This window comes from Oncorhynchus masou, chromosome 32 (assembly GCF_036934945.1).
Source record: "Oncorhynchus masou masou isolate Uvic2021 chromosome 32, UVic_Omas_1.1, whole genome shotgun sequence".
NCBI classification, from domain to species: domain Eukaryota; kingdom Metazoa; phylum Chordata; class Actinopteri; order Salmoniformes; family Salmonidae; genus Oncorhynchus; species Oncorhynchus masou.
In genome coordinates, this window is record NC_088243.1 from 20,835,915 (window position 1) to 20,863,090 (window position 27,176).

The 27,176-nt window shown below is 45.9% G+C and overlaps 1 pseudogene; it reads left to right on the forward strand.

Annotated features, from left to right (window-relative positions):
• The first annotated feature begins 229 nt into the window (after positions 1 to 229).
• Positions 230 to 27,097, forward strand: LOC135527160 (mitochondrial ribonuclease P catalytic subunit-like; annotated as a pseudogene).
• Positions 27,098 to 27,176: the final 79 nt, after the last annotated feature.

The following is a 27,176-nucleotide window of genomic DNA, read 5'->3' on the forward strand; positions in this document are numbered from 1 at the left end:
TGTCTTCTGTCCCTTCCTGCAGTCCTCCCCTCCCTGACTTTGCTCTGTACTTGAAATAAATGCCTGCCCTTAGTATCTCTATTCCACTGCTCCTGCCATCTCTGCAGCATCACTGTCCATATCAGGCTTTTTGCCTCTGCCTTGCTCATTGAAACTACAACATCAACATCCCAACCTCTAACGGGACCCAAGTAAACCTTCTCTGTATACCCATCTGTCTAATCCTGCAATGGGTTTGTCGGCTATCAACATGATTATGACATCATGAAATTCAACTTTCTGATCACAGGCATTCATTCTCAATACTCCGTAAATTCTTCTTCAGCTATAGTATTTAGTCAAAGAATAAATAATAAAATAGTTAAACCTTTTATTATCAGCTGTTAACTGGTTGTTACTTGTAGACATTGTCAACGGATGTGTCTTGACACGTTCAGATAGCTAGCTAATGTTAGTTTGAACTTCACTTAACTGTTTTTGGAACAACAGAGGCATGAGACCGCATAGTTGACACTGACAGTGTGTACAAAATAATATTGTTAAAGTAGTTGGTATCATCAAAATATTTTCTGTAAACAAACCAAGAAAACATCAAATACGTTAGCCCACATTTTCATCCCAGCACTCCTGGCTTTATTGCCCTAAATAATGTGATTAGCAAGCGATCAGGTTGTACCAGACTATTATGCATGAAAGGAGTGAGTAGACATGAAGGTACCAACAGGAAAGAAGACAGACAGAGGGACTTCAGTATCAGAGATAGGGCCCTGTTTCCCAAGTCAGTGTTTGCTGCTGGAACAGCTAAGATAATGATGAATACCAAAAGAAGAGGGCTGAGGCGGCCCTGTAGGAGGAAGAACCAGACTTCCCCAGAAAGAATAAGAGAGTGGAACCCCCAGACCACCCTCTCACTGCCTCAGAATGGGAGAGACCTCAAATTGACTTCACCGAACCCCCCATCGCTTTGACGATGATGGCATCAATGCTGGCCGATGGGACAGACATTAGCGTGGCCAAGTCCCTATGTTGCCATGGACACCGGGACACTGTCTTACGAGCTGCTTCTTCAATACCTCACCTTGTGTGTCGGCAGTGGCCACCACTTGGAGGTGTTTAACAAGTATGACATCATGAGGAGCCAGATCATTACGTTAGACACCAGGGCCTCCAGCCTGCTCATAAAGGACTTCAGCCGATCAGAACGCTGGAAGGAGGCGCTATCACACCCATCAAGAGGGCCATCACCGCGTAAGTATGGTGATGCCATCATGGGGGCAGTACTGCATGGTGACGGTGCCACTGCCGGGGCTCTGTATGCCGAACTGATGGAGAAGGGCCTCATTCCCAACCAGGAGACATGGCAGGCCCTATTCCAGTGTGGCCTCTCTCATCAGGGCCACGGGGACGGGCTGCAGTCCATCCTGCTTCATATAGAGACAACCAGACAACCTATCAGACAACCTATCCCTTGGAGACTCTGGATAAAGATATCAAAGCTTGGTTTGTGAGGTAAGTCCTGAGTATAGGTTACTGAATAGGCCTACAATCACCCAATATTATTGGGACAAAGCATGGATTGTGCCTATTTTAGTTTGATGATGATATCTTCCTCTCTTCTGCCAATCTTCTAGACCAGAAGTAGAGTGGAAGCTGGTCCACCGTAGACCCCAGGTAACGACATAAACATTCTCCTCTTCATTAAACCATTAGACCTAATGAATTCAGATGTTTAATCATCACTTCATATGCTACTTCTATACTTCTAAAATAAATCTAGATGGCTGGAAAATTGAATTAATTTTTGACCTCCTGGCCTCTTTACCCCCTGTAACCAGGGGATTATGTCTGAGCTGTCAGGCAGAGCTGGAATTCATCACACAGAGTCAGGAGGAGTACGCCCAGCTCAAGGACAGGGTTATGGGGGATGTGATCCAAGGCAGAGATGTCTTAAATGAGACCACTCCAGAGGTTTGGGAACCTCTTTTTCTTTCTTATTTGTCTCCCTCTTGTCTATCACCACACTGATAGTCTCCAAAAACATTATGCAAACTGTCTGCACTACAGGTCAGCTTTATGTTTTTTATCAGCTGATCCTTTTGAGTACATTTGGTTGAACAAACACATAATGTAAAAGTAGATAGATACAATGGCCAGTAGATGGTGCTAGTGTCGTATTAAATCAAGTCTGCACGATGTGAATTTAATGGCAAAGGGTTGTATTGTCAAGCAACTGCAGATTTCTCCTGCATTTCTCCAGATGCATGCAGTGAGAGTTGCACATTTTTTATTTTGCATTGAACTATTCCTTTGGTGCTGGATGTTTGGGCAAACATTTCAAAAAACATTTTAAAAGTATTGGTCAAACTAATCAGCTGCATGATACAGTGTTGTTCAGGGCTGATCTTGCTTTAGTCTTAGAGTTTGCTGTAGTTTAACGATTTATCTCATTCCTGAATTAGACAAGATCATTTGCTGCATGGGGGCCTCTTGTATGAGCTGGGTGTCTACTGATTAAAAAATAGCAAGATGTCCTCCAAAGAATCAAGCATGTTTCACAATTAGATGAGATTATGGGGATTTCCAGTTGCAGCACATTTAGCTCCCCGTGTCTCTCTATGCATCCCCCACTGAGCCCGCTCATAGTCAGTCAGATCAGTCCAGCCACACATTGCAGACACTAGCAAAGGCTGGTCAATATCCGAATTCTTCCGCCTGTCTAAATGCAGTGTTTGATGATAGCTGCTTGTAGGCTCTTCTCAGGTCAAAATATTTGTACAGTATCTAGCTTACCTCCATTTATCACTGTTCCTATATGTGGCCATTTATGTTTCATCAATAAGAAATCTTCAGACGCATGGGAGGAAACATACAATTCTTTGAGACGGAGTCTTATCTTATGTACCTAATGCTCCTAAGGACTCAGACACAACAATAGCATTTACAGTCTGAGAGTACTTAGCACCTCTGAACGTAATTTGTCCACCGATTTTACATATAGAATTTTGTGAAAATGTTGGCAGCCAGACGTCTACCGCGGGTGGTACTTAAAACACAGCGCACTGAACGATCGGCAGACAAACGCTTGATACATTCATTGCGATGTGTGAAAGCCTTTATACACAACATAACCTACAGACTAATGTGGGGAAAACACCTTGTTAATTCTGTTTTGTCTTAATGGGAGCATGGGAACTCCTTTTTGTACAGATACACTACATGACCAAAAGGTTGTGGACAGCTGCTCATCGAACATCTTCCAAAATCATGGTCATTAATATGGAGTTTGTCCCCCTTTGGCTGCTTTAACAGCCTTCCAATTCAATTCCAATTCATCCCAAAGGTGTACGATGGGGTTGAGGTCAGGGCTCTGTGCAGGCAAGTCAAGTTCTTCCACACCGATCTCGACGAACCATTTCTGTATGGACTTCGCTTTGTGCACAGGGGCATTGTCATGCTGAAACAGGAAAGGGCCTTCCCCCAAACTGTTTCCACAAGGTTGGAAGCAAAGAATCATCTAAAATGTATGCTGTAGCATTAAGATTACCCTTCACTTGAACTAAGGGGCCTAACCTCGAACCATGAAAAACAAAGGATATGTATGTAACCATGGTTATGTGAGCTACAGTGGGGCAAAAAATTATTTAGTCAGCCACCAATTGTGCAAGTTCTCCCACTTAAAAAGATGAGAGAGGCCTGTAATTTTTATCATAGGTACACTTCAACTATGACAGACAAAATGAGAAGAAAAAAAATCCAGAAAATCACATTGTAGGATTTTTAATGAATTTATTTGCAAATTATGGTGGAAAATAAGTATTTGGTCACCGACAAACAAGCAAGATTTCTGGCTCTCACAGACCTGTAACTTCTTCTTTAAGAGGCTCCTCTGTCCTCCACTCGTTACCTGTATTAATGGAACCTGTTTGAACTTGTTATCAGTACAAAAGACACCTGTCCACAACCTTAAACAGTCACACTCCAAACTCCACTATGGCCAAGACCAAAGAGCTGTCAAAGGACACCAGAAACTAAATTGTAGACCTGCACCAGGCTGGGAAGACTAAATCTGCAATAGGTAAGCGGCAAGGTAGCCTAGTGGTTAGAATGTTGGACTAGTAACCGGAAGGTTGCAAGTTCAAACCCCCGAGCTGACAAGGTACAAATCTGTCATTCTGCCCCTGAACAGGCAATTAACCCACTGTTCATAGAAATGTTGTTCTTAACTGAATTGCCTAGTTAAATAAAGGTTGAAAAAAAAACACAAAAAAACAGCTTGGTTTGAAGAAATCAACTGTGGGAGCAATTATTAGGAAATGGAAGACATACAAGACCACTGATAATCTCCCTTAATCTGGGGCTCCACGCAAAATCTCACCCCGTGGGGTCAAAATGATCACAAGAACGGTGAGCAAAATTCCCAGAACCACACGGGTGGACCTAGTGAATGACCTGCAGAGAGCTGGGACCAAAGTAACAAAGCCTACCATCAGTAACACACTACACCGCCAGGGACTCAAATACTGCAGTGCCAGACGTGTCCCCCTGCTTAAGCCAGTACATGTCCAGGCCCGTCTGAAGTTTGCTAGAGAGCATTTGGATGATCCAGAAGAAGATTGGGAGAATGTCATATGGTCAGATGAAACCAAAATATAACTTTTTGGTAAAAACTCAACTCGTCGTGTTTGGAGGACAAAGAATGTTGAGTGGCATCCAAAGAACACCATACCTACTGTGAAGCATGGGGGTGGAAACATCATGCTTTGGGGCTGTTTTTCTGCAAAGGGATCAGGACGACTGATCCGTGTAAAGGAAAGAATGAATGGGGCCATGTATCGTGAGATTTTGAGTGAAAACCTCCTTCCATCAGCAAGGGCATTGAACATGAAACGTGGCTGGGTCTTTCAGCATGACAATGATCCCAAACACAACGCCCGGGCAACGAAGGACTGGCTTCGTAAGAAGCATTTCAAGGTCCTGGAGTGGCTTAGCCAGTCTCCAGATCTTAACCCCATAGAAAATCTTTGGAGGGAGTTGAAAGTCCATGTTGCCCAGCAACAGCCCAAAAACTTCACTGCTCTAGAGGAGATCTGCATGGAGGAATAGGCCAAAATACCAGCAACAGTGTGTGAAAACCTTGTGAAGACTTACAGAAAACGTTTGACCTCTGTCATTGCCAACAAAGGGTATATAACAAAGTATTGAGATAAATGTTTGTTATTGACCAAATACTTATTTACCACCATAATTTGCAAATAAATTCATTAAAAATCCTACAATGTGATTTTCTGGATTTTTTTTCTTCTCATTTTGTCTGTCATAGTTGAAGTGTACCTATGATAAAAAATTACAGGCCTCTCTCATCTTTTTAAGTGGGAGAACTTGCACAATTGGTGGCTGACTAAATACTTTTTTGCCCCACTGTATATGGATCACTCCAATATATTGGTATTAATCCGCAGCGGAGGGATAAATCCGAAGTGAGGATTTACAGATTTACTCCTGTGTACACCTGTGTCACAGCTGTGGTCCGCCCCTATATATAGACCCCATAGCCATGACACATGTTCTCGACATAATTTTTGAGGCGCCTCTAGCACGCTAGAGGATTAGAGTGATCCATATAGCTCACATAACTGTGGCTACATACGTAACCTTCATTATGTTTCACTCTATTGGATCACTCCAATATATTGCTATTCCCGTAGCAGATTTAGTCGGTGCTATAGGGACCTGGCCAGCTTGTAGCGAAGTCCCAGCGAGGGATCGAGACACAGGGGCCGTCAATGTGGAAGGGGGGCCACGGCACAGTCCCTGGAAGGGGAGACGACGCTCAGGACCGCTGAACCAACCGCAAAGGGAGGTGCCACATTTACCCAATAGTACCTAGAAAAGTTGCAAGAGGAAGCCCAGCTGGCCGCAGCACAGATATCAGCGAGGGGCACTCCTCTCAGTAGAGCCCAGGACGCAGCCACACCTTGTGTTGAATGTGCCACCTCAGATCCCAGCACTGGCCTTCCAGCCAGGCGGTATGCTGGCATAATCATGTCTATGATCCAGTGAGAGAGCCTCTGCTTTGATACCCCAGCCCCCAGGACTCTCTCACCATAGCAGACAAAGAGCTGGTCTGTTGTTCTCACTGACCATGTCCGCTCCACATAGGCAGCCAGTGCCCTCACAGGGCACAGCATGCCGGAGGGAGGCCCAGGCTCCCCCGCCACTGCGGGGGGGGGGGGTCGTACGCAATCAGGATTACAGGGATGTTCACATGTTTGTCTGACAGAACCTTCGGGTGGAATGAAGGGTTGAGGCGCAGAGATATACTCCTCCCACCGGGGTCCTTCCGGTAGCACTCAGAACTTACCGAAAGAGCATGGAGCTCACCCACATGGAAGTAATCGCTACCAAGAAAGCCACCTTCATATAGAGGTGTTTTAGGGAGGCAGACTCCAACGGTTCATGGCAGCTTTGCCAAAGCTGCATAGACAACATCCAGATCCCAGCTCGCCATTGAGCGGGTCAAAGCTGGATGCAGGTGACGAACAGCCTTCATAAACCTGGAGACCAAGGGATGTTGCCCCACTGGCCTGTCCATCCACCCCACATGGCAGGCAGATATAGCGGCCAAATACCCTCTCAGTGTAGAGGTTGCCAAGCCCTCATTCAAGGGAATTTGCAGGTATTGGAGGACATACTGTACCCCGCATGACTCGGGCGCAACCTCAATACCAGTGCACCAAGAGCATAATAACCGCCAGTGCAACTGGTATGCCACGGTTGTAGCCGGTGCCCTTGTACTCTGCATGGTGTTCATTACGCCCTCCTGTAGTCCTAACATGGACCATTGGTGCTGTTTAGCGGCCAAGCCCACAGACTGAGGCGGTGTGGTCTTGAATGCCACAGAGTTCCCCCAGCCGCAACAGCAGGTTGGGTCTCAGGGGCAGTTGCCAATGTGTCCCAGTCAACAGGGCAAGGAGAAGGCTGAACCAGGGTCATCTGGGACAGTATGCGGCCACCATCAACAGACAATGCTCCGCCATCCTGGTCCTGTCCAGCACAGCCTGGATCAGGGGAAAGGGGGGGGAATGCGTAAAGCTCCATCCCTGGCCAATCATGAGCCAGAGCATCCAAGCCCAGATGCCCTGGTGGCTCTGACATGGAGTACCACAGGAGGCAGTGTGCATTGTCCAGGGAGGCAAATGGGTCCACCTGCGACCTCCCGAACTTGTCCCACAGGTGCAACACCAGGCCCATGGTGGCGGGCCCTCCCTCGAGAACATATCCACAGCTACATTCAGGATGCCAGGTATGTGCGCTGAGCGTAGAGACACTAGATGTCCCTGAGACCAGAGGAGATCCCGTGACATAAGATGGAGGTGGTGGGACCTCAGTCCACCCTGATGGTTGATGTAAACCACCACTGTGGTGTTGTCCGTTCTCACCAGGACATTTCTTCCCTTCGGATGTGGAAGGAAAGACCGCAGGGCCAGCAGTACATCTCGGAGCTCTAGTGTATTGATGTGCCTGCTGCTCCAAGGGGGTAGCCAACAGCCGCTGGCTTACCTGCCCTTGGTCACATCCCCCCCAGCCGATCTGGGAGGCGTCTGTGCTGACCAGCTCCCGGCAGCATATCCAACCCACCTGAGAGAAAGGAGTGACAGCGCCACCTCAACAATGCTTTGAGGCACAGTGCGGTCACCCACAGCTGGCGGTGACGGTGGTGCTTCGGGTGCGGCTGGTGGGAGTTGAACAACCGTTGAAGAGGCCGGAGATGGAGCAGGCCCAGGGGAATCAGCAACAAGGACGCCGTCAGCAATCCCAACAGGAGTTGGCAGGTCAGGGCACAAATCAGCTAATCATTCAGGTAATTGAGGATAAACAATCCTCAGGACATGAGAGGTGCCAGGACAGCGTCCATGCACTTTGTGAAAGTGCGTGTGCCAAGGAGAGGCCAAAGGGAAGAACCATGAATTTGTTAGTTGTCCCTTCGAAAGCGAATCGGAGGTACTGCCAATGAGCTGGGTGAACAGGAACATGGAAGTACGCATTGAAGTTTCGGAGGTCCAGAATCGGTCGAAATCCTCCGTCTCTTTTTGGGAGCACAAATTAGGTGGAATAGAACCCACCTAGCCGTTCTGATGTCTCGATCCTGTGGATGGCACGCTTGTCCAGGAGTGAGGAGATCTCCAGCAGCAGGGTTTTCTTCAGGAGGTTGGCCACCGCGGTGACACAAAGGATGAGGGCCGGCACCGGAATTGGAGTCGGTACCCCTCGAACATTGTTGACAACACCCAGTGGGACTCCACACCCTCCCCCCACTTTGCCCTTTGAGACCGGGAGAAGCGGCCGAGGCCGGGGAAGGGTGTGTCAGAGTTCCTGCCGTAGCCCGCCTCTCCTCTGGTGCCCCGAGCGCCTGGGTTCCCCAGGTACGTCCCTGTGGTGGTGACGGTTGACAGGTTGTTGCTCCACCGCATACTGTGCCCCTCCCTGCTGTCGTCCCTCGGCATGAGGCGATGGGGCAGGAGAGGGACCCCACTATCGTTCGGGTGCATGTGGGTGGCGACGGTCCGTCTGCCTTGGACCAGGACTGAGGAGGCGGCATGAACCGTCTCAGCGTCTCCCGGTCGGTCCCTATGAACCTTATCGGTCCGCTCCAGAATGTTATCAACTCCTGGGCCAAACGTCCGCCCTGGGGGGATTGGGAGAGTGGCAAATGTGCTCTGGAGAGCTGCTGGCAGACCGGATTGGGCCAGCCAGAGATGGTGCTGGGAGGTAACCACCTGCGCCCATCCGTTGACGCGGACCACATCCCTCAAGAGCAGGGAAAACAGGCGAGACACCTCCATCGCTTCCCAGAGGAGCTCCTCTGTGCCCTCCTTCAGCCGCAATTGGCATCTTCAGTATTGATAAAGATTGTATAATAAAGTATAATAATTGCATATTGTATAATAAAGTAATAAGCTATTATGCAATTCGGAAATGCAATTCGCTGCTGCTGCATGTCAGTTAAATCCCTGTTTTGAGCTGTAATCCTTCTCTGTTGCTTTAGGTAACACTAGCTTTTTGTGACATGTTTATTTCTGGGCGTAGCTTGGACAGTTTTTAGCCCACTGTAGTTGTAAGCTGCACAAAAGAGTTTCACATTTCAGCCCTCAATAGGCTCTCACATGAGTGACCCTGGAAAGTCCCTGCCTGCTCTGTGTGTGTGTGTGTGTGTGTGTGTGTGTGTGTGTGTGTGTGTGTGTGTGTGTGTGTGTGTGTGTGTGTGTGTGTGTGTGTGTGTGTGTGTGTGTGTGTGTGTGTGTGTGTGCGCGCATGTGTTTGTTGTGGGTGGACTCTAACCCCCCATGTCTACATGAGTGAGTAGTTTATGTAGTGAAACCACTGTGGGGCACTGAAAACTAACGACTTCAGTCCTGGCGCTCGAGCGTTGCTCCTTGCATGCTCCTATGCAGCATCAGTGTTTTCTTTTCAAGGTTCAACTTTTGTTAAGTCTGTCGCATGAAACAGTGGGCTATACTCAGCCTTGTCTTACGATGGTAAGTTGGTGATTGAAGATATCCCTCTAGTGGTGTGGGGGCTATGCTTTGGCAAAGTGGGTGGGGTTATATCCTTCCTGTTTGGTCCTGTCCGGGGGTGTCCTCGGATGGGGCCACAGTGTCTCCTGACCCCTCCTGTCTCAGCCTCCAGTATTTATGCTGCAGTAGTTTATGTGTCGGGGGGCTAGGGTCAGTTTGTTATATCTGGAGTACTTCTTCTGTCCTCTTCGGTGTCCTGTGTGAATCTAAGTATGCTCTCTCTAATTCTCTCTTTCTCTCTTTCTTTCTCTCTCTCGGAGGACCTGAGCCCTCGGACCATGCCCCAGGACTACCTGACATGATGACTCCTTGCTGTCCCCAGTCCACCTGGCCGTGCTGCTGCTCCAGTTTCAACTGTTCTGCCTTATTATTATTCGACCATGCTGGTAATTTATGAACATTTGAACATCTTGGCCATGTTCTGTTATAATCTCCACCCGGCACAGCTAGAAGAGGACTGGCCACCCCACATAGCCTGGTTCCTCTCTAGGTTTCTTCCTAGGTTTTGGCCTTTCTAGGGAGTTTTTCCTAGCCACCGTGCTTCTACACCTGCATTGCTTGCTGTTTGGGGTTTTAGGCTGAGTTTCTGTACAGCACTTTGAGATATCAGCTGATGTACGAAGGGCTATATAAATACATTTGATTTGATTTGATTAAAGAAACATATATAAAAGCGGGACAAAACCCAAAGTGCAAAATAATAAAGTACTCAGGAAATAGTAAAAGAGATTCCCCTCAGGAAAACAAGCAACATTTACAATGACTGACAAAGACAAATGACAGGGCGTATATATATACAGTGATGGAGTGGGAATTGGAACCAGGTGTGTGTAATGATGACGTGACAAGTCCGGGATTGATGAGTGAATGGCATTTGCCAGTAGCAGGTTCGGCAGCAACTAGAAAGCCGGCGATGCTGAACGCCTGAGCTGGACAGGAGGGGGAGGTCAATCAGCCTGACGCCTGTGGAAGTCCCGAATGAGAGACCGGTCTAGGACGTCCCGCGCTGAAACCCAGCACCGCTCTTCGGGACCGTACCCCTCCCAGTCGACCAGGTACTGGAGAGACCCCTCACAACGCTGTGAGTCCAACAGGCTGCGGATAGAGTATGCCGGGGCCCCCTCGCCGTCCAAGGGAGGGGGAGGTGCGTCGTGGAGTCCAGCACTTGTCAAGGGACATACATGAAATGAGGGTGAGCGACGGTAATTGACGACGTGCTGGAGATGGGTGTGCGCTGTGTTCCATACTGCCTCGGCGCGCTGGAACCAATTCGTCCACCGCAGGAGCCTCTATCTGACTCCAGTGCCAGGGCCGGCTGATGGCCTAGAACACACTGAAAGGGTGTGAGGTTAGTGGAGGAGTGACAGAGGGAGTTTTGTGCATGATCTGCCCAAGGTAACTACGAAGGTACCTACCCAGTTCCTGACCTTTCCACCTGCCCATTTCATTGGGGACGGTATCCAGAGGTGAGGCTGACCATGACACCCAGTCGTTCGATGAAGGCCTTCCAGACATGGGAGGTGAACTGAGGACCACACGGTCAGACACAATGTCCCCCGGAATCCCGTAGTGCCGGAAGACATGAGAGAAGAGAGCCTCCATGGTCTGCATGTCCGTAGGGAAAATAGGCAGAGGAATCAAACGACAGGCTTTGGAAAACCGGTCCACAACGACCAGGATGGTGGTGTGCCCTCCGAGGGGGGAAGGTCTGTGACAAAGTCCACGGAGAGATGGGAGCAGGTTCGTTGGGGAACCGGCAGCGGGTGGAGTTTGCCATAGGGGAGGCGTCTCGGTGTCTTGCTCTCTGCGCAGGTGGAGCATGAAATGATGTAAACCCCTAAGCCAAGGTGGGCCACCAGTACTTGGTGGCGAGACACTTGATAGTACGGGCTATACCCAGATGCCCCGACACAGGTGCTGTGTGTGCCCAGGCGAGGAGACATTCCCGAACATCAGAGGGCATGTAGGTACTCCCCTCGGGACAGTGGGCAGGTGAGGGCTCCTGTCGCAGGGCTTGACGGATCCACACAGCAGGAGCCACAACGTGGGACGGGGGAACAATGGATGTCACTTTCTCCCTCGGATCCTCTGTATCATGCACTCGGGACAACGTATTGGCCTTGATGTTCTTAGATCCCGGCCGCTAGGGGAGGGTAAAGTCAAACCCACTGGCTCCAGGTCATCTATAAGTCTTTGCTAGGTAAAGCCCCGCGTTATCTCAGCTCACTGGTCACCATAGCAGCACCCACCTGTAGCATGCGCTCCAGCAAGTATATTTCACTAGTCACCCCCAAAGCCTATTCCTCGTTTGACCGCCTTTCCTTCCAGTTCTCTGCTGCCAATGACTGGAACGAATGGCAAAACCAACCAAAAAAAATCACTGAATCTGGAGACTCATATCTCCCTCACTAACTTTAAGCACCAGCTGTCAGAGCAGCTCACAGATCACTGCACCTGTACATAGCCCATCCAACTACTTCATCCCCATACTGTTATTTATTTATTTTGCTCCTTTGCACCCCTGTATCTCTACTTGCACATTCATCTTCTGCACATCTGTCACTCCTGTGTTTAATTGCTATATTGTAATTATTTTGCCACTATGGCCTATTTATTGACTTAACTCCCTTATCTTACCTCATTTGCACACACTGTATATAGGCTTTTCTATTGTATTATTGACTGCATGTTTGTTTTTTCCATGTGTAACTCTGTGTTGCTGTTTGTGTCGCACTGATTTGCTTTATCTTGGCCAGGTCATAGTTGTAAATGAGAACTTGTTCTCAACTAGCCTACCTGGTTAAATAAAGGTGAAATAAACAAATAAAAGTCAAACCTGGCTAAGAATAGGGCCCATCTGGCCTGACACGGGTTCAGCCTCTTCACTGCTCGAATATACTCTAGGTTCCGGTGGTCCATCCAAACCAGGAATGTGTTTGAGCACCCTCCAGCCAGTGCCACCATGTTTTCAGTGACTTCTTGATGGCCAGCAACTCACGATCCCCCACGTCGTAATTCCGCTCTGCAGGAGACAGCTTCCGTGAGTAGAAGGAGCATAGATGGAATTTAGACAGCGATCCAGTGCATTGGGAGGGAACAGTTCCTACTCCAACCTCGGAGGGGTCCGCCTCCACGATGAAGGGCACAGACGGATCAGGATGAGCCAGAACAGGTGCATTCGTAAAACGTTTCTTGAGCGCACGGAAGACTTTGTTGGCCTCAGTCCATCGCAGCTGTTGAGGACCTCCATTCAGGAGGGTGGAGAGAGGGGCACATGGCAGAAGTCTTCGAAAAAGCCACCTGCAGGTCCCAGTATTCCTCCGGGATAGGGACGTGGGTGTCCTGGTCCGGACTTTCCACAGAGGTGGCATAGAAAGACACCTCCCCTGACACTCCTGCGAACAACCCAACAACCTCCTCTCTGTCCATGATATCCTGGGGTTATGCAACTGTAACCAGGGGAAACCTAAAACTACGGGGTGTGCAGGAGAGTCTAAGATGAAGAAAGTGATGGGTTCATGGTGGTTGTGGCAACTGTGAGGGAAATGGGAATCATGGTCTGGCACACCAGTCCTGTTCTTAGGGGACAGTTGACTAGGGCAAGTACTGGGATAGGAGGTTGTCAAGGGACTAGAGGAATGTGTAATGATAAGGCCTCTGACTGGTCTAGGAAATTGCTTGCAGAACATGAGTCCACTAGGGCAGGACTCAGTGGGGGGCCAGGATAGTCCGGGAAGGTGACAGGAAGGAGGATGGGCTGGGTGGACAGAGAGAAGGAACCTCCGGGATGGGCGACAACGGGCACGCAGGAGATTATCCAGGGGGATGGCAATGGCGATGAGCTGGTCCAGCATAAGGTCCTCATTGGAACAGGACAGCTCGGTCTGGACATCCGCCTGTAGCCCACTGCGGGAAACCGTCAACAGGGCCTGGTCACCAGTGGGTGCAGCCACCGTCCAGAAATCCAGAGCGTGCTCAGACGCTCTCCAGGACCACTGGAGTAGACGGAGGAGATGCTCACCTCCCTATCGGACCTCTGTAGGGTGGTTGAAAACGGCACGGAAGAGTTGGGTGAAGCGCTCATAGGACTGCACTTCTGGACCGTCCCTCTCCCAGACAGCTTGTGCCCATTCCAGATTCCGGCCTGTCGAGATCACCATTGCCACCATGTCCCTCTCGGAGGCCGTCCCAGCATGACAGGCAAGGTGGAGGTCACACTGCAGGTGAAAACCCCTACAGTGAGCTGGGGTGCCGTGAAACCGCTCCGGGAGGTGCAGGTGGAGGTTTCTAATCAGACCGGGTAGATGGTGGTGGGGTGGCTGGCTGGAACTACCGCAGGGTGCTGGGAAGGTGGTGGTTTAGCCTGCAGCTGGCGTACAGTCTGGAGCACCTCGTCCATGGCAGTCTTGAGGTGCTCCAGGCACGAGTCGTGGTAGTGGAACTTCGTTCCTGTAGCGGAGAGGTCAGGATGTCCTGCTGCTTCCTGTTCTCTTGGGTCGGTCATTCTGTCACAAGTGTAGAGTGGAGCAGGCAGGAGGCAGTCGCAGGTTTAGAACGACTGAATTTATTAAGGCACCATATATAAAAGCGGGATGAAACCCAAAGTGCATAATGGCCTGAAACAGGGCCTGAACATTTCTTGACTTCTGAATGTAATTTATTTCAGAACTTTCTCCCTTCTGCACAAAAGAGGGATTCCCCAAATATTCTTCCCCTTACCATTCTATACAGATGTCTCACTGCAAGGCTGTTAAAAATACAAGTAATAATAATAATTTATTACATTTGCAAAGTGCTTTTTATTATACAGAATAATCTCGAAGTGCATAATATAAAATTGTAAACCAAATGGAAAATGGAAAAAAATTGACACCACTAGACAGAGCAACTGACACAACTCACACAGCTGACACTACAAGGGACAAGTTACTATCTTTAGTCAAATAAGCTTCAACTCTTTTTAGAATTATTATCTGCATTTTTTATTCTCAAAGGTACAGTGCAATCAAGCAGTTGGAGCCTACTTGAAGAATGGTTAGTATTTTGCAAGGGTATACAGTACTGTTGTTCTGGTGGACTTTGATGTTTGTGTTGGGGTGTGGTGGGGGATTTCTCAGGCTATTTGCATCGTGGAGACAAAGAAGTGAAAGTAGTGGCCTGTTCCTATGGCTACAGCATTGTATAATAGACACTTACACAACATGATTTGTTGAACAATGAATGGACTCTGCAGTGTCCTACTGTAATCTCCTGTGTGTAGGCTGCAGTTGGTCAGTCTCGTTGCATTCTCTGGAAACAAGAGGAACATATTTGCATATATGTGATGAAATCCTTTTTTTAAGAAACATTTTAGTTCAGCAAAAAACTTTAGATTTAGACATGTATGACCAGTATTTACCAACCTCCTACCAATGAAATGTAAACGGATCTCTATTTCCAATGCAGCAGTGACAGCAACACGAGAGACCTATGCATACATACAGTGTACAATGTACATGATAGACAGACATGTAGAGGTGTGGCCTAGAGTTGGCATGTGGTCCAGCCAGAAATTCCCCCACTGTACTGTGTACTGCCAGACTCATATCTGGAGCTAGTCCAGGTTCCCATTGAAATGGAAACAAGAAAAGAAAAATATGACAAAAAAGGGAAGGTCTGGCTGTCAAGTTCAGTAAATATTGAACAAGTCTTGCCCTGTTACTAAAAGTCATCCTTGTTGTGTACAGTCAGGCATGCAACGTGAGCTGGTGCTTGTAACTTTCAAGTCTGTTTTTGTCATGAAGTGATATTGTTCCAGCACGTGAATCCCCCCCACCCCCTTTATTTTTCACCTAAGATTTAGATATTTGATAGCTGTGAGACATTGAAATGCATCATAAAAATATCAATATTACATATGATATGCACTTGACATGCACAAACATTTAAAATGGAAGCACAAAGCATTTCACCAAATATTTAAACCAGTAGCTTGGGTAACCAAATGTTTCTCCCTCTCCTAGGAGCTAGAGAGCTTCAAGAACTTTGTCAAGTGGAAGCCGGCCTTTGACATGGTCAAAGATGGTTTCAAAGTTGCCAACATGGGCATCAAAGGGAACCAGTCGCAGATGGTGAGTGCTCTGCCAGATCTCTCATATCTGGCGGTGTGAATCCAGAATATATAATTGTCATGAGTTAAGGCAAGGCCTTGTCTATTTTCTTAAGGCAGCGACCTGCCAAACTCAATGGAGCAACAATCTGAGCAAGATGGTACGAAATGTTTCGAGCCTGACCATAAGATCTGACACATAAGGTTGAGATGTGTTATTGATGTGGCTTCTGCAGTGCAATTAGACTGCACCTGATGGAATCTCCACGTCCCAACCCTGCCCTCTCCTGCCATGCAGTGCCCTGCACAGCCCTCTCCTTCCATGCCTTCTCCTGCCCTTCTCTCTCCTTCCCTGCCCTCTCTACAGTAGCTAATCGCACATAATGAACACCCACAGCTGGTGTTACCATTTCCAGTTGGCAAAGGCAACAGCTCATGTTAGTGTGTTTAGGTTCATGCTGACTCACTGTTACTCTTCCTCTGTCTTCCAAACTAAGCAAACCACAGTCCATGTCACTCAAAAAGCGATCTCCCAATGCAATGGGTGGATTTCCTTAATCTGGATTTCCTACTACTTGAGTGGTCGAGCATCAGTCATCATCATCTATCTAACCATTAGGCTACCTGCCTCCCCCTCGGATAGACCCCTCGGATAGAGCCAAATACAAATATCCTGAAAGGGAACGTCTTGAATTGCATTGAAGTGACTTAGTTGTAATGCCAGTCTTCCCCCACTTGAGACACAGTGGAGATGGCATTGTCACAGCTGCAATGTGATGTGGGAGGCTGTTGTTTAGATTGGATCCTGTGGGAAAGATGGGTATACATTTGTTCATAGCCTAACCATACTCTGTGGGTTTCTATCTGTAAGCAGAACCCTCAGTCACCACAGTCTGACCACACAGTGTGAATAATAACATTCCTTTTCCTCCCTCCAACTCCCCACAACTGTGTGGCATTATTGTTTCTCTGACAGGTGAAGTGAGCAGGGGGGCTGTGGCCTCAGGTCACTGACTGCATAGAGTAGATATTAATCCCCTGCTTTCAAATAAATAAATAAATAATACATTTTTTAAAAATATTTAAAAATATATGAGTTGTGTGTTTGTATAATCGCAGCACAGAGAGTATTGTTTCAGCACACCTACAGACCCTGATGCCTTATTGGGGGGGTTTCCTCTCCGGTTCTTACATGACTAACATCAGTATTTCAAGTGTGTGTGTGGGGTAAACTTCCATCCCAGTTATGAGCTAAAGGCCACATCTCCAACCCACACGTCTGCAGCATCAACCACATCGGACAACTAGACATGTAGGATTTTTTTTTTTGTGTAAAACCATGAATCTACTATTAACAGATATTTGCAATAAGCAATGACTTTTAATATAGAAATCATTGCGTAATTAAATAATTATTCTGTTTTTTTTTCCATCTTCCTCTTCTTGCTAGAAGAGAGAATGAGAAACTAAAACGGATACAACAATAAGGTGGGAAATATAAATTACTTCATGTTACAGCTAAAGGTTCATGGCTCTTGTCTCACGCTTTACTTGGTAAAACTTACACCTGCTGCTCCAAGCTCACTTCCCCCATGATGAGTTAGCAGAACACAGCCACACCCACCGGCTGTTCCCAGGTCAACACTTCCTCATCTAAAGTGGACAGAAAGAGAACAGGGTGTGATTAGGGCTGTGGCGGTGACCAAATTACTGCAACACCTGCAGTCCTGAGTCATGACCCCAGGAAAAATTCTAAGTGACCGTTGAATCATGGTAATCTCCTTTTATGCACTCTGGACATGCATTAGTAGTACTCAACTCGCTAATGATCACCAGGTCCTAATGGCCTGGTACTAAGGGCTCTATTGTCCCTCTAACCACTCTGACATCAATGCAAACGCAAACGATAATCACATCAAACACTTCCAGTTCCAGTCAAAAGTTTGGACACACCTACTCATTCAAGGGTTTTTCTTTATTTTTACTATTTTCTACATTGTAGAGTAATAGTGAAGACACAAAAACAATGAAATAACACATATGGAATCATGTAGTAACCAAAAAAGTATATTTTATATATATATTATATTTTTCAAAGTAGCCACCTTTTGCTTTGATGACAGCTTTGCACACTCTTGGCATTCTCTCAACCAGCTTCACCTGGAATGCTTTTCCAACTGTTCTGAAGGAGTTCCCACATATTCTGAGCACTTGTTGGCTGTTTGTCCTTCACTCTGCGGTCCAACTCATCCCAAACCATGTCAATTGAGTTGAGGTCAGGTGATTGTGGAGGCCAGGTCACCTGATGCAGCACTCCATCACTCTCCTTCTTGGTCAAATAGCCCTTACACAGCCTAGAGGTGTGTTGGGTCATTGTCCTGTTGAAAAACAAATGATAGTCCCACTAAGCTCAAACCAGATGGGATGGCGTATCTCTATCACACCATCACACCTCCTCCTCCAAGCTTCATGGTGGGAATCAAACATGCGGAGATCATCTGTTCACCTCCTCTGCATCTCACAAAGTCACGGCGATTGGAACCAAAAATCTCAAATGTGGACTAATCAGACCAAAGGACAGCTTTCCACCAAACTAATGTCCATTGCTCGTGTTTCTTGGCCCAAGCAAGTCTCTTCTTATTATTGTTGTCCTTTAGTAGTGGTTTCTTTGCAGCAATTCAACCATAAAGGCCTAATTCACACAGTCTCCTCTGAACAGTTGATGTTGAGATGTGTCTGTTAATTGAACTCTGTGAAGCATTTATTTGGGCTGCAATTTCCACGGCTGGTAACTCTAGTGAGCAGACGTAACTCTGCAGCAGACGTAACTCTGGGTCTTCCTTTCCTGTGGTGGTCCTCACGAGAGCCAGTTTCATCATCATAGTGCTTGATAGTGCATAGTGCTTGGTTTTTGAAATTCTGGAAATTTCCCGTATTGACTGACCTTTATGTCTTTCAAGTAATGATTGACTCATTTCTCTTTGTCTATTTGAGCTGTTCTTGCCATAATATGAGCTTGGTCTTTCACCAAATAGGGCTATCTTCTATATACCAGCCCTACCTTGTCACAACACAACTGATTGGCTCAAATGCATTAAGAAGGAAAGAAATTCTACAAATTAACTTTTAACGAGGCACACCTGTTAATTGAAATGCATTCCAGGTGACTAACTTATGAAGCTGGTTGAGAGAATGCCAAGAGAGTGCAATGAAATGGACAGCACTTTCAGAGGTGATGATTAATTCCAAACACCCATATGCATATTAGACCTTATACATGGGCCTAAAGTAATGATGGACTGAGTAAATTCAGAAATTTTTCATACCCTTTGACTTTGACTTTTTCCACATTTTGTTACGTTACAGCCTTATTCTAAAATGTATTACATATTTTTTTTCCCTCATCAATCTACACACAATACCCCATAATGATAAAGCAAAAACAGGCTTTTAGAAAATTTAGCAAATGTATTAAAAATAAAAACTGAAATACCTTATTTACATAAGTATTCAGACCATTTGCTATGAGACTTGAGATTGAGCAAAGGTGCATCCTGTTTCTATTGATCATCCTTGAGATGTTTCTACAACTTGATTGGAGTCCACCTGGGGTAAATTAAATTGATTCGACATGATTTGGATAGGCACACACCTGTCTATGCAAGGTCCCACAGTTGACAATGCATGTCAGAGCAAAAACCAAGCCATAAGGTCGAAGGAATTGTCCGTAGAGCTCCGAGACAGGATTGTGTCGAGGCACAGATCTGGGAAAGGGTATCAAAATTTTTTTGTAGCATTATTCTTTTATTTATTATTTTTAGTTTACACCGTTTTTCTCCCCAATTTTGTGATATCCAATTGCGATCCAATTACGATCTTGTCTCATCGCTGCAACTCCCCAACGGGCTCGGGTGTAGCGAAGGTCGAGTCCTCCAAAACATGACCCGCCAAACCGCACTTCTCAACACCTGCCCACTTAACCCAGTAGTCAGCCGCACCAATGTGTCAGAGGAGACACCATCCAACTGACGACCGAAGCCAGCTGCAGGTGCCCAAACCCATTCCTAACCCAGGTGAAGCTGGGCCAATTGTGCACCGCCCTATCGGACCCCCGGTCACAGCCGGTTGTGACACAGCCTGGGATCGAACCTGGGGTTTTAGTGAGGTGAAGGTTCAACAGAATAGGTGGAATGAATACACCCCTAATCACACGCTAACAGTTCACTTTCATAGCAGCCACATAAAAACAGCTCGTTGTAGACCTATATATAATTACTTCTCGCAACTATCTATTCAGTCTCCTCCTCACCTTTTCCCTTCACTTGCACAACACATCAGCTGTCTGTGACCAGATGAAAAAACCTTTCCAAGCCAAAACTTCATATCATGACCGCTAACCGCTACACACAGCCTACATCGTTGTCACATCATAGTCAACTAAAACTACTAATAAACCCGCTAAAATCATGCAGTACAGTGTACATGCAGCAATCAGATTAGCAGTTACACTGGCCGGCCCCGGTGGCAATACATTAATAAAACCAAATGCTTACCTTGACTTGGAAGAGCTCCAGTGACCAAAGCTTATGATTTCAGTACTAGATTAATTCTCTGATCCTTTGATTTGGTGGACGAAATGTCAGTTTATGCTGCAAGAGCTCTGATAGGTTGGAGGATGTCCTCCGGAAGTTGTCATAAGTGTGTAAGTCTATGGAAGGGGGTGAGAACCATAAGCCTTCAAGGTTTTGTATTGAAGTCAATGTGACCAGATGAGAACTGGCTGTCCTCCGGCAACACCATGGTGCTCCCCTACAGAATAATGGCCGAGGCAACTGTAGACAATTGCAAAACAGTTTTTTTAAATCAATTATTTGGTGACTTCAATATATTTAGTATAGTTTTATCTATACTGAACAAAAATATAACAATTTAAATTATTTTACTGAGTTACAGTTCATATAAATGTCCTTGGAAGAAATGACAGCAGTTTTATGGGTGCCTAACCAACTGTGCTATTATGTGTTTTTTTGGGGGGTTATTTGTAACTTATTTTGTACATAATGTTTCTGCCACCGTATCTTACAGCAAAAAAGGGCTTCTGCATATCAGGACAGCGATCACTCACCTTGGATTAGACAAAGATTTTTCTTCAACAAGCAGGACGAACAGGATATACTGCTAATATCCGACAAGGCCAACATCCCCGTTATTGGCAAGAGAAAGAGATGCAGGTACAGAGGACACAGAGCGGGGTGCCTCGTAAGGATCCGCAGAAGGCGAGTGGGAAATCTGCCATTACCGTCAGTATTACTCGTCAATGTACAATCATTGGACAATAAATTAGACGAGGTACGATCACGAATATCCTACCAATGGGATATCAAAAACTGTGACATCTTATGTTTCACAGAATCGTGACTGAATGATGACATGGATATTCTGTTTATTTACCATCACAGATGGATGCTGGCACTAAGACCACACATAGACTGCACTTATAAGGAAATAAGCAAACAGGAAATTGAGCACCCAGAGGCAGCACTCCTAGTGGCCGGCGACTTTAATGCAGGGAAACTTAAATCACTTTTACCTAATCTCTATCAACATGTTAAATGCGCAACCCAAGGGAAAAAATTCTAGATCACCTGTATTCCACACACAGAGACGTGTACAAAGCTCAGATGAAGCAGATGCTAAACTACAGGACTGTTTTGCTATCACAAACTGGAACATGTTTTGGGATTCCTCTGATTGCATTGAGGAGTACACCACTTCAGTCACTGGCTTTATCAATAAGTGCATCGAGGACATCGTCCCCACAGTGACTGTACGTACATACGCCAACCAGAAGCCATGGATTACAGGCAACATTCACACTGAGCGAAAGGGTAGAGCTGCCGCTTTCTAGGTGCGGGACACTAACTTGGAAGCTTATAAGAAATCCTGCTATGCCCTCCGACGAACCATCAAACAGGCAAAGTACCAATACAGGGTGAAGATTGAATCTTACTAGACCGGCTCTGACACTCGTCTTATGTGGCAGGGCTTGCAAAATATTACAGACTACAAAGGGAAGCACAGCCACGAGAGCTGCCCAGTGACACAAGCCTACCAGACGAGCTAAATCACTTATATGCTCGCTTCGAAGCAAGCAACACTGAGGCATGCATGAGAGCATCAGCTGTTCTGGATGACTGTGTGATCCCGCTCTCCGTAGCCGGTGTGAGTAAGACCTTTAAACAGGTCAACATTCAGAAGACAGGATGTGTGCTCCGGTCATGTGCGGACCAACTGGCAGGTGTCTTTACTGACATTTTCAACATGTCCCTGATTGAGTCTGAAATACCAACATGTTTAAAGCAGACCACCATAGTCCCTGTGCCCAAGAACACTAAGGCAACCTGCCTGAATGACTACAGACACATAGCACTCACTTCTGTAGCCATGAAGTGCTTCCGAAGCCTGGTAATGGCTCACATAAACACCATTATCCCAGAAACCATAGACCCACTCCAATTTGCATACTGCCCAAACAGATCCACCGATGATGCAATCTCTATTGCACTCCACACTGCCCTTTCCCACCTGGACAAAAGGAACACCTATGTGAGAATGCTATTCATTGACTACAGCTCAGCGTTCAACACCATAGTACCCTCAAAGCTCATCACTAAGCTAAGGACCCGGGGACTAAACACCTCCCTCTGCAACTGGATCCTGGACTTCCTGACGGGCTGCCCCCATTTGGTGAGGGTAGGTAGCATCATATCTGCCACGCTGATCCTCAACACTGGAGCCCCCAGGGGTGCGTGCTCAGTCCCCTCCTGTACTCCCTGTTCACACACGACTGCGTGGCCAGGCACGACTCCAACGCCATCATTAAGTTTGCAGAAGACACAACAGTGGCAGGCCTGATCACCGACAATGAAGAGACAGCCTATAGGGAGGAGGTCAGAGAACTGGCCGGGTGGTGCCAGAATAACAACCTATCCCTCAACGTAACCAAGACTAAGGAGATGATTGAGGACGACATGAAAAGGAGGACCGAGTACGCCCCCATTCTCATCGATGGGGCTGTAGTGGAGCAGGTTGAGAGCTTCAAGTTCCTTGGTGTCCACATCACCAACAAACTAGATTGGTCACCAAGACAATAAACCATTAAACACACCAAGACAGTCGTGAATAGGGCACGACAAAGCCTTTTCCCCCTCAGGAAACTAAAAAGATTTGGCATGGGTCCTCAAATCCTCAAAAGGTTCTACATCTGCAACATCGAGAGCATCTTGACTGGTTGCATCACTGCCTGGTGCTTCAACTGGTCGGCCTCTGACTGCAACGCACTACAGAGGATAGTGCGTACGTTCCAATACTACACTGGGGCTAAGCTGCCTGCCAACCAGGACCTCTGCACCAGGTGGTGTCAAAGGAAGGCCCTCAAAATTGTGAAAGATCCCAGCCACCCCAGTCATAGACTGTTCTCTCTACTACCGCACGGCAAGCGGTACCTGAGCACCAAGTCTAGGACCAAAAGGCTTCTCAACAGCTTTTACCCCCAAGCCATAAGACTCCTGAACTGGTCATCAAATGGCTACCAGGTCTATTTGCATTGTGCCCCCCCCCCAAACCATCTTTTACGCTGCTACTACACTCTGTTTAGTATATATGCATATCACTTTAACAATACATTCATGTACATACTATCTCAATTAGCCCGACTAACCAGTGCCCCCGCACATTGGCTACCCAGACTATTTGCATTGTGTCCCACCACCCACCACCCCCAACCCCTCTTTTACGCTACTGCTACTCTCTGTTTATCATATATGCATAGTCACTTTAACCATACCTACATGTACATACTACATCAATTAGCCAGACTAACCGGTGCCTGTATATAGCCTCGCTATTGTTATAGCCTCGCCACAGTTATTTTTCACTGTCTTTTTACTGTTGTTTTTTTATTTCTTTACTAATCTATTGTTCACCTAATACCTATTTTTTACTTTAAAATTCCACTGTTGGTTAGGGCCTGTAAGTAAGCATTTCACTGTAAGGTCTACACCTGTTGTATTCGGCGCACGTGACAAATAAACTTTGATTTGATTTGATATAAGGAAATCAGTAAATTTAAATAAATTCATGAGGCCCTAATTTCACATGACTGGGCAGGAGCGCAGCCATGGGTGTTGCCTGGGAAGGCATATGCCTACCTACTCACTGGGGAGCCAGACCCTGCCAATTAGAATTTGTTTTTCCCCTCAAAAAGGCTTCATTACAGACAGAAATACTCCTTAGTTTCATCAGTTGTTTGGGTGGCTGGTCTCAGACGATCCCAAATGTGAAGAAGCCGGATGTGGAGGTCCTGGGCTGGCATGGTTACACGTGGTCTGCGGTTGTGAGGCAGGTTGGACCTACTGCCAAATTCTCAAAAACAACATTGGAGGTGGCTTATGTTAGAGGAATTAACATTAAATTCTCTGGCAACAGTTCTGGTGGACAGTCAGCATGCTAACAGCATGCTAATGTGCAGCCAGCATGCTAATTGCACGCTCCCTCAAATCTTGAGACATTTTAGAGTGGCCTTTTATTATCGCCAGCACAAAGTGCACCTATGTAATGATCATGTTGTTTAATCCGCTTCTTGATATGTCACACCCGTCACTAACAGGAATGTAAGAAATTTGTGCTCAAAATTAGAGAAATTAGCTTTTTGTGTGTATGCATAATTTCAGGGATTTCTTATTTCAGCTCATGAAAAAATAGGACTAACACTTTACATGTTGAGTTTATATTTTAGTTCAGTATAAAAATTATAACTTTTTTAAATACTTGACTATTTTTATTTTTTAGGAAATTCACTGAAGATGATGGTCCTCCATTTCTTCTTATGAGGATCCTCCACTGATTGTTAAATGTACAAGCCTTCAGCCTATGCCATGACGTATAGCTAGACAACATACAGTAGGCCAAAACATATTCAGTTCTTCTGAAATACATTTTCTTCATGTCATGTTTCTTTAGACCTGCCTAAAATAAATAATGGATTTATTGTCATGGTGTATATTCAATTGATTTATTCGACTTAAATGTAGATGTTCCAAAGACGTGCATCACCAGCTTGTTGTAATGAATACTCAGGGAGAAAAAGGTGTAGATTCACACACAGAGCACGTGGTCGAAGGCAATGGTCATACACAGGTAGGCAGTCAAAAACAAACAGTACCTCACAACCATTCAAACAGAAAGAACTGAACTAATTAGGGAGCTGATGAGACCAGGTGAGAAATGAACACAGGTGAAATCAATGAACAAAAATGAAAGACAGAACTACGTTCCAGAACACAAAGAACACAAGGTTGACTAAGAAAAGAAAAGCAGAACCTTAGACTTGTATGCCGATTGTGGAGGCCTAGAGATGCTAAACATGTTTATGTTAATTAACTTTTGCATGACAATAACCAGCGGACAAAATTTCATGACTGCCACGGCCCTAGGTGTGATCTTTTTAAAAAGTGCTAAATAATGGCATGGTGTTTGCACAGGTCCTCTTTATTTAACCCTTATTTCACCAGGTGTGTTGACTGAACATATTCTCATTTGCAGCAAGGAACCTAGGAAAAAGTTGCAGAGGAGATGACATGAATGAGACAAAAAAATGTAATTATCTCAGTCAAACAGGTGCAAATTGATAGCAAAGTAATATAAAGATTGCAATCAGCTTTTTTATTTCCCCTTTTTTGTCAAAAGTGGAAAATATGCAATATCCTGTAGAAAATAACTCCCATCATCATCATCACCTCTGAGTAGGGTTGTCCAGGAACTCCAATCGGGTTTTCTGGAAAACCAGGGAAATTTGGGAAAATTACTGGATTTTTGCAACCCTACCTGCGTAAACCAATAGTTAATACCAAAAAAAAGCCAAAACAATGGCTAAGCATTGAGAATTAATTTATCTATAGCTGATGTAGGTCGTCATTGTAAATAAGAATTTGTTCTTAACTGACCTGCATAGTTAAATAAAGGTTAAAAAATAATAATAACATGTGTCAATTGTCTCAGACTCAACCAGGGGAATTCCCTACAGAGGAAGTGAATGAAGGTAACACATGACGGACTGAGTATTCATCCCAATGGGCAAATGCATTGTTCTTTCATTCATAAAAATCTTACATTGACGGATAGAATGTTCACCCTAAATGCAATGCATTATATTGGCTAACCTTTGTTGATCTTCTAAAAGCAAAATGTTTATTAAGGCTGGCATGCAACAAACATTTTGTTAAAATTTGCAAAGAAATTAGTAGTCCTTTTAAATACATTGTGTTCTGTTTGGTGTCTAATTAAAAGGACAGTGGTGTGACATAAGTGATGATGGCTAAATGTCTTTGTGTTTACATGCAGCTCCTGGTGGTGGTGTCTGAGCTGGAGCGACAGGGCCTGGTCATTCTGGTCCTGTGGAGGAAGCACATGCAACGGCCCTCACGCAGCTGGGGCAGACATGACATGAGCCTGGTCCAGCAGAAGGCCCACTGCTTCTTCACTGACATGTGAGTTCAGCTGTATACTCTCTTACAAACTCAGTCCTATGTCTTTACAAACCAAAGTTTTCTGAAGGATCATATTAGGCAACGCAGTATTAGAAAGGTGTTCTTAATGTTTTGTCCACTCTGTGTATTTGTGTGCAATACATTGTGTATTCTTTGGGTTTGTTTGGTTCTTGACACCTCTGGTTGTTTGACAGTTCTGAGGATAACCCTTTCCTGCTGTATGCCACACTGCACTCTGGGAACCACTGTAACTTTGAGCTGGGACCTGATGCGGGACCACAAGGCCTGCCTGCCAGATGGTGCTACTCGACGCCTCTTCTTCAAGTGGCAGAGAGGGCACTAGCTGGTGCTGAGCAGTTACACTCTGGGAAAGAGTGTACGATTCCAGGTGAAAATAAAAGGGAGATGGAGCTTGCTTATTTAGTACAAATCAATGCATAAATGCATGTTGTCTATATGGGGACCTATAATGAACGTTGTGCGCCGCCCTATCGCACAAGGATACAGCCAGGATTTGAACCAGGGTGTCTGTAGTTGTGTCTCTAGCACAGAGATGCAGTACCTTAGACTGCTGTGCCACTCGGAGCCCCAAAGAAATAAATGCATGGCATGTGTGTGTTTGAGGTTATTATAATTCTTGTGGTGTTCTGTTACTTTTTTTTTCAGAGGATATCAAGTTATGACACCATTGTCCAGACAAATGGAGGCTCCTGTCACATCCACTATGATGAGAATGGGGCAGAGAGATATACTTATTTAGTTCCCCAGAAGTGTCTTTGTCTCACCAGGGCAAAATAAGGCACCTGCTTCTGTTTGATCTTCACAAACTGTAAAATACAGTGTTCCTTAATGAAAGGATAAAACGTGAAAAAAATAATAAAAGAAAGACTCAATCACTTTGAGTCCTAGATTATATATATATAAACGCATTCATCAAACCAGTGTGAGTAAACCACGCCCCTTCTT